At 40.4% G+C, this 8,299-nt stretch overlaps 1 pseudogene; it reads right to left on the reverse strand.

Annotated features, from left to right (window-relative positions):
* Nucleotides 1–1,439: 1,439 nt before the first annotated feature.
* Nucleotides 1,440–8,069, reverse strand: LOC136789179 (ubiquitin carboxyl-terminal hydrolase 42-like; annotated as a pseudogene).
* Nucleotides 8,070–8,299: the final 230 nt, after the last annotated feature.

The raw sequence follows: 8,299 nt of genomic DNA on the forward strand, positions 1-8,299 counted from the left end.
AGTTCACTGGCAACACTGGGGATGCAGTGCAGTGACTCCAGAGAGTGCACTGGCACCACTGGGGATGCACTGCAGTGACTCCAGAGAGTGCACTGGCACCACTTGGGATGCAGTGCAGCGAATCCAGAGAGTACACTGGTACCTTGGGAATGCAGTGCAGTGAGTCCAGAGAGTGCACTGGCAACACTAGGGATGCATTGCAGTGAGTCCAGAGAGTGCACTGGCACTCCTCGGAATGCACTGCAGTGAGTCCAGAGATTGCACATGCACCATTGGGGATCCAGTGCAGTGAGTCCAGAGAGTGCACTGGCACCACTGGGGATGCAGTGCAGTGAGTCCAGAGAGTGCACTGGCACCACTGGGGATGCAGTGCAGTGAGTCCAGAGAGAGCACTGGCACCACTGGGGATGCACTGCAGTGACTCCAGAGAGTGCACTGGCACCACTGGGGATGCACTGCAGTGAGTCCAGAGAGTGCACTGGCACCACTGGGGATGCAGTGCAGTGAGTCCACAGAGTGCACTGTCACCACTCTGGATGCAGAGCAGTAACTCCAGAGAGTGCACTGGCACCACTGGGGATGCAGTGCAGTGAGTCCAGAGAGTGCACTGGCACCACTGGGGATGCAGCGCAGTGAGTGCAGAGAGTGCACTGGCACCACTGGGGATGCAGTGCAGTGAATCCAGAGACTGCACTGGCACCACTGGGGATGTAGTGCAGTGAGTCCAGAGAGTGCACTGGCGCCACTGGGGATGCACTGCAGTGACTCCAGAGAGTGCACTGGCACCACTGGGGATGCAGTGCAGTGAGTCCAGAGAGTACACTGGCACCTTGGGGATGCAGTGCAGTGAGTCCAGAGAGTGCACTGGCACCACTGGGGATGCACTGCATTGAGTCCAGAGAGTGCACTGGCACCACTGGGGATGCACTGCAGTGACTCCAGAGAGTGCACTGGCACCACTGGGGATGCAGTGCAGTGAGTCCAGAGAGTGCACTTGCACCACTGGGGATGCAGTGCAGTGAATCCAGAGAGTGCACTGGCACCTTGGGAATGCAGTGCAGTGAGTCCAGAGAGTGCACTGGCAACAATAGGGATGCATTGCAGTGAGTCCAGAGAGTGCACTGGCACTCCTCGGAATGCAATGCATTGAGTCCAGAGAGTGCACAGGCACCATTGGGGATGCAGTGCAGTGAGTCCAGAGAGTGCACTGGCACCACTGGGGATGCATTACAGTGAGTCCAGAGAGTGCACTGGCACCACTGGCGATGCACTGCAGTGAGTCCAGAGACTGCTCTGTCACCACTGGTGATGCAGCGCAGTGACTCCAGAGAAAGCACTGGCACCACTGGGGATGAATTCTTGGAATTGAAGACTGTCCAATCCAACACTTTATTGGAATTAAACTAATAGCACCGTTCAGTGGAACAGTTTTTGGCAGCTCATGCTGGGATCTTCCTTCATCAGCATTCTGACAGGAAGAATGGGAATTCTGCAATGTACGGACTACCTTTCCAACCAAAATTCCACATTGCATTGCAATTCCTTTTAAATAAGCCCTTTGACTCCTCCTCAGATTTTCCTGAAGATTCTGCACCGTAAGGGACTGTGTTATCAGAGCTGAGTTTAGGATTTCCATTCACTGTTGGCTCCACAAAAATTTCAGCAGAAACTCTTTTTTTTTTTTTTTTGTATTTGCTTCATTTGCTTTACCGACTTTGTGATTGTGGATGAAGGAACAGCCTTGTAGAGATCTTCATCCTCCACAGCACTGCTAAGACAGTCAGGCTGTGACACAGTCTGACGAGCAGGCAATTCATTGTGAATACTGATGGTGATCTTCTGGTTTTTTGACGTATCAGTAATTGAAGGCCTGGTAATCGCCTGTTTTTGAACACAGGCCATTGGTGGTGCTGAAGATGGCCTTTTTAGGGTGACACCAGTGGTATTTGCATCCTCTTTTATGGATCCATTTCCATTTAAACGACTTGAATTCTGTATTTAAAAAGAAGAAATTGCAAGATGGATTAATGCAAACACTGCATTTAACATTTTTAAACATGTCATTCTCCTACTAAGTATTTCTACAAATGGTCTTAACACCTAAAAAGCAAAAAACACTGCCCTTTAAAGATAAATGCAAGTCCCATAAGTGTATTTAATTCCTGCTTTTGGTTTACTGCATATTGATATCAAATTAACATCATTTTTGAAAACCATCCAAACAACTTAACATTACCTAAAGCTATTCCCAAATATATTGCTTTTCCTCTTTAAACATACCCCAAAAAGCCTGGAATAATTGTTCTGGTGCTCAGGAATAAGACAATTTGGTTTCCCTGTCTTAGCTAAAATGACGTCGATAGGAAAAACAAGTCCTCTTTTAAATGATTCGAGGCTTAGTACACTCTACTTAAATTGTCAAAGAGCGTAGCTCTCTGTGCTTTACAAAGCTGTCTAGGAGGTATAAATAATGGAGTCGCATGGCTGCGCAATTTAGCAGTAACCACTGTTTGAATGACTCTGGCCGTATCATGAGGGCTGTGAAGGAAGCTGCAGCGTGGGAAGGAAAACAAAACGAAGATGCCAAAAACCAAACAAAAAACCCCACACCAAACCCCAAACCCACTATCTGTTTGGTGCCATTATCTGCCCTCCCGCTTCCCTAAATTACCTTAATCATATGAGGAGGAAGTCGTGGTCCCAGAAATCCAGCCTGCTTACTGTTAGCCCCCCGCTGACCAGGGGGGAATGAACAGGGATAAGATGGTGCTGCTAAGTGAAAAGCACGTTCTCCGAGCGTCAAATCATAGCGCCTTCAGAAAAGAGCAGTGATCTCAGTTTAGTTTTTCTTTCAGCCTACTCTTGGATTAAATCCCATCCTATAATTTTATAGGAGCAGTTCATACGATATGGAAGCCTTTTCTACAGAAGACTTAGCCAAGACTACAAACTGAAAAGTAGGTAACAGTCTTCCTACTATAACTATCACTTTCAGAGCAATAATTCATTCTTACACCACAGATGACCTTCATTTCTCTCCTTCTCTAAATTAGCCAGCTACAGATAACACATATACAGCAATTTACACAAGTGCTGCAGTTTAAGGCCAAGCAACAAAAGATAATAAATGACAGAGAATCTCAGGTTAGACAGAACTGAATTAGATAAACAATAATCTTTTCCTGGGAGAGAAAGAAAAACACTTGCAAAAAGAAAAGTATCAATAACAGGAGAGTAAATCTCTTCTGAACACATTTTAATATTTATTTCATATTTACCTGATATAAAAAAGTAAGTAAGCTTGCTGACCAAGAACTCTTTTAATGTCAGTACGGACTACTTTTGCATCATTCATCTGATACCAAAGTCCATTACCAGCCTGCAAATAAAGACAACAATATCTTTAGATGAATTGCATGTTTTCCAAATGAAATCACAGATAGGAATAAAATACACACGTGTCAAATAAACATATAATGAAATCTTTTTCCCTAGAAACAGTACTACTAGTAACACTTTAACTGGTTTGCCAGCACAACCTTTACCCTGTTAGAAATGATGTTGACTTCTACCTTCATGTAGCATACATAGTGTCCTGAGCGACAGTTGATACCATGATGCACCAGCACCGCTTATAAGGTGTAGAGGAGTGGTTCTCCACTTGATTGAGACATGTAGTCTCGGAGGTCCAAATACTCAGGATATTTTACCTCCTAAAGAGAGACCAAGAAGACAGAAAAATTATATCAGAGTACTTCGTGGACTAGCCAGAGAAAAACACTTCCAAAAAACAGAGACTGGAATTATATGAATATATCTCTTGATTCACTAAAAATAAGTCTTCCCATAAGCAACGTTTAATACTAGAAGTTGCAGAGAACTGTTTTCTGACGAATTAGCCTTCTCAGAGGAAAGTATATGCTTCTTGTCAAGCAGGAACTTTACTGATATTAAGAGAAAGAATAAGCCACAGTCGTTAGTCTACAATTATTGTCTGAAAATATTAACAACTTTCAGCTTTGGGGGATGTCCCATTACATGATGACAAAGTTGCATTACAGCGGTAAATATACCTTGTTGATCTTTCCACCTGTGAAATCTGCAAATCTTTTCAGTGATATTGTGAGAACGTTGGAAGAACGGTGTATGGTAAATCTCTTGGATGCAGGAACCATCTTTTTACACCTTAAAAACAAGCAGAGACAAGTGTTTGAAAGCATCTTCTTTTTCGCCCCCAAAACAAACTCGTTTCAATGTCTCATGCATGCTTATGCTATTTGAATAGCATGCTCAGCGTTTACCTCACCTGGAAGTCATTTTTCTTTGAAACAAATCATTTTCCAGTAACACAGACAGCATCTATAGTGTGCTTTGTCATCAATACTGGGAACAAATCCAGCAGTCTAACAATTAGATGTATATTGAGGTAGAACAACAAAGAAGTATGACAGTATCATAATTTGTGCAGACATAAAATTCTTTCCCCTTAAACCCAATGTAAACGTGGAGACTATTTACAGGGGTTCCACAGAAGGACAAAGTCCAATCCACTTTCTAACCACCACCAAGCTCTTATATTTTAACATTGTGTGTGGTTTGTTTTTTTAAGTTAAACAAGTTTAATTTAGAAAGTTATACATGTACTTAAACATCATGAATTATATTTACAAAACATCCTACCTTTATATCCAAAGTGATATCAAGAAATGCCTCATACGTATCCGAAACTGCTTTGCAATTCAAGCACTTCACTGGAAGCAAAATATAAATGCTGAACAATACGTGGAGGAGACTAACTGTCCAAATTCAAGTTGTCGATAGATACTACATTAGACAAACTGCAGACTGCTTTACTACCGACAAAAGACACAGATCAGTTCTAAGGACAGGAATATTTTTAAAAGTACCTCTTGATCTTAGAAATCCTCCAAATATTTGATGAATGATGGTGGTAGCTTGAGAAGATCTGTCCAATCTGGAAATAAATTATAATCAGACCTCAAAAGATTTAAGGCACACAGTTAACTCTTCAAAGAGTTTTATGAAAACCAAGGATGACGTAGACTTTCAGTTCTGATAGTAAATAAAGGACTACAAGGTGCTAGAGAACGTATAAAAGTGAATTTGTTTATGCTGACTTGGTGCTTCCATTCAAGCACGCTTCCTGCATAGCATCGACAGTATAGCGCAAGAACTCGTGTGCGTCTCCTTGACTGCCAAAACGGAAATGTTGTCCTATTCCTAAATAAGAAGATGATAGTATTTACCTCATTTAAAAATGAAATAATTCTCGTATTTCTAAAATCTCTCTTCTTTATAGTGTTAAAACCATTTATACACATCAAATAATTATTTGAAGATTACAAGATACTGAAAAAGAAACACATCTGAAGCCACTTACGACTGAGGTTATTGATAACACGCGTAGGCTCGATGGCATCAACAGTGCAACGCAGGGCCTGGTTAATGGGAGTCTCCATCGTGCACATCATGCAAAAATCTTGTTCACGACCTGAAGAGTGAAAGAAGAAAGCATCCCAGTCCAGCGAAACAGACATAACTACAAACAAACATATAAGTAATATTTAAACTATAGATACGGTATCCACTCTCCTTGTCCCAACAGTCTCGTAACATTTTATTTCACACAACTTTATAGAAAAAAAATATCCATTAAGCCTGTGTTCAAGTGCATTTTGTGATGAGAAATCTAAAAGACTACTGCAAAGTCACGTTTGTGAAGGCTGACAGGAATGTGAACTCCACAGGCTGCAAAATATATGAGGAAAGAATATTTGACATTGATGATACAGCATTAAGAGAATGTGGGTTATTTTCAGCACAGTGCTGTCAGGTGAGCTTCATGATACAGAGCTACGAGTCCTTTGGGAGAAAGGAAAAACTAAAGTAATGTATGTAATAGTACTTCTGCCCTCCTTTTTTCAACAGGATTCTTAACTGAAACAATTTCTATATACAGGAAGAAAACAGTTAAATTTCTAGGTATCGATACAAAGATACCAGCCTAAAAAGCATACACGTTTAGTACAACATTTAGTTTATAGTACAACATTTTATTTAGAACAAAATCAGTCTAGATTTTAATACAGTCCCACAAAAAAATCTAGTCATGTTCATAACAGCTCATATTGCTTTCTAGGTTTTGGTTTTTTTTTTTTAATTGGTTCAACAACGAACAGACCATTTATTGTAGTGCATTATGGAACCTAGGCTGTGAAGACTAAAGACCTATGATGCCAACATCCTAAATTTTATTGCCTTTCTAGCAGCAGGAAGCCCAAATAGCCCAAATGCCAAATGTTCATTAAATGCATTACTGTCCAATGCACTTCATTATTCCCATGAAGCAAGAAAAGATCCTTTTAAAAAAACAAACAAAAAACACACATGGTGCATTAAACGCACTCCATATGCTATTCTGAGCCCACTGCTAATACAATGCTCAAAGCCAGCTTCTACAGGTAAAATCAGGCAAGTAACTTTGTCCCACAGAATCACTGCTGTTCTTTCACCTTCAGAGCTATCCAACAGATTTAAAATACTGTTAGAAAGTACTCACATGACTGGCTGTGCTCAAGAGAAAGCATGTAATTGGCAAGTGGGGGGGGTGTAGGTCAAACACTGTAGAGTAGCATTAAGAAAACGTGTGTTGCCAAGATTGTACAGGCCAACTCCAACACTTTGTGTTTCTTGCCAATCCATACGTATCTTCTCAGGTGGAAAAAGAATCCTTTGTGGCGGAGCAATTCCATCATTAACAACTGCAAGAAAGTTATATTTAAAAAGAGATTTTGTTTGTTTGTTTCTAAGAAAGGCATTAGGTATATATAGGTATAGTAAATATGTAAAGTATATATAGGTATAGTAAAAATACTATTCTGCGGGAGCACCTAGAGGAACTAGCTACAATCCAAAACAGAAAAACTTATTGCAGACAGCTTTAATACCGCCAAATTCAAATTGGCTGGTCAACACAGCGTTTTGGGAAAAAAGTTTAGTCAACCATTTTAATTTTTCTAAGGCAAGGCTAACTGCCATCCTGTTTTTAGTATCTAACGCCAAGTTCCTCTCCATCTATAATCTTTAACCTGATTACCTCAACTACTGCTTTTTTCCTTATTATAACTTAAACCACAAATTTAGACTTGAAATTATATGGTAATAAATGCAAGGACAATGTAAAAACAAATAACTAGGAATGACGGTACCCCTACAAATATCAGATCTTTTCCTGAGCAATGTTAGCATTCAAAAACCTGTGAATAATGGAAGCTGTGAATAGCAACAATCAAACACTTTTCTTTGCAAAACAGAAAAGACACGGATGAATCTGTGCATTACAAAATGCTCCCCATATTTCTCTGTCGACTGTAAATATATCAAAATTAATTTCTGTAACGTCAGTCACTTCAGTTGCCTTAGGGGAATCGCTTTGGAAGTCTTTATTCACAGTAGTCCCGTTCTCTATCAGTGCAACAAGTAAGAACTGCATTTTCTACTTTTGTTTTGAAGAACACGGAGGCAGGATAAAGCGCACGCTTACTTGCGTAGTACTTGAGTAGTAGAAGTCCTGTCACTTAATCTCAAAGAAACAGCCTTTAAGAACTAAATTGCTGGTATGAATGATTTAAAAGGAATCCCCAAACTAAACACACAAAGTAAAAATTTCCATCCAAACTCTATCAGTATTACTTTTAGCTTCTGCAGAACTAGTGGCTGATGCCATTTCTTTCACTTTCGTAGGATTTTAATCCATTACAACTCTGGAGTCTTTTTAATATAAAAATGTAAATGACATTCTCTGAGGGGAATCAGTTATTTATTGCATTTTTGGAGCTTTGCAATTATCTATTAATTATTACCTATTATCTAATAGATAATGGTTGTGATTTATATATAATTGTTGCTCGCGTTAGTAATGGAACACTATTACTTTACTGCCTGCGCTTTTCTGTTTCGTGTGCACAAAGGTACCTGCATTTTGCTGCTACTTTACTTCTGTCTTTCCAGGGCTCGCCCTCTACCGCACTGTCTACTGCACCAGTCATGATGGGTTTGTTGTGATTCTATAATGAGCCTAGCTTTTGAATACACTTTTTCTGGGCGTCACTTTGTGATAGCAAGTTAATTTGTGAGGGCTTATCACTTATGACCTGCTGCTCAGTAGGTACACGCTTGGCCTCTGTTAAGCAGAGAGTCAATCACAGCTTAAGATTTTGTCCAAGATGCCATTCACGAAACTGAGTTTAACCTTGACATAACTGAGTTTAACCTTTAA

Source organism: Anser cygnoides, unplaced genomic scaffold (assembly GCF_040182565.1).
Source record: "Anser cygnoides isolate HZ-2024a breed goose unplaced genomic scaffold, Taihu_goose_T2T_genome scaffold_42_1, whole genome shotgun sequence".
Classification (NCBI taxonomy): domain Eukaryota; kingdom Metazoa; phylum Chordata; class Aves; order Anseriformes; family Anatidae; genus Anser; species Anser cygnoides.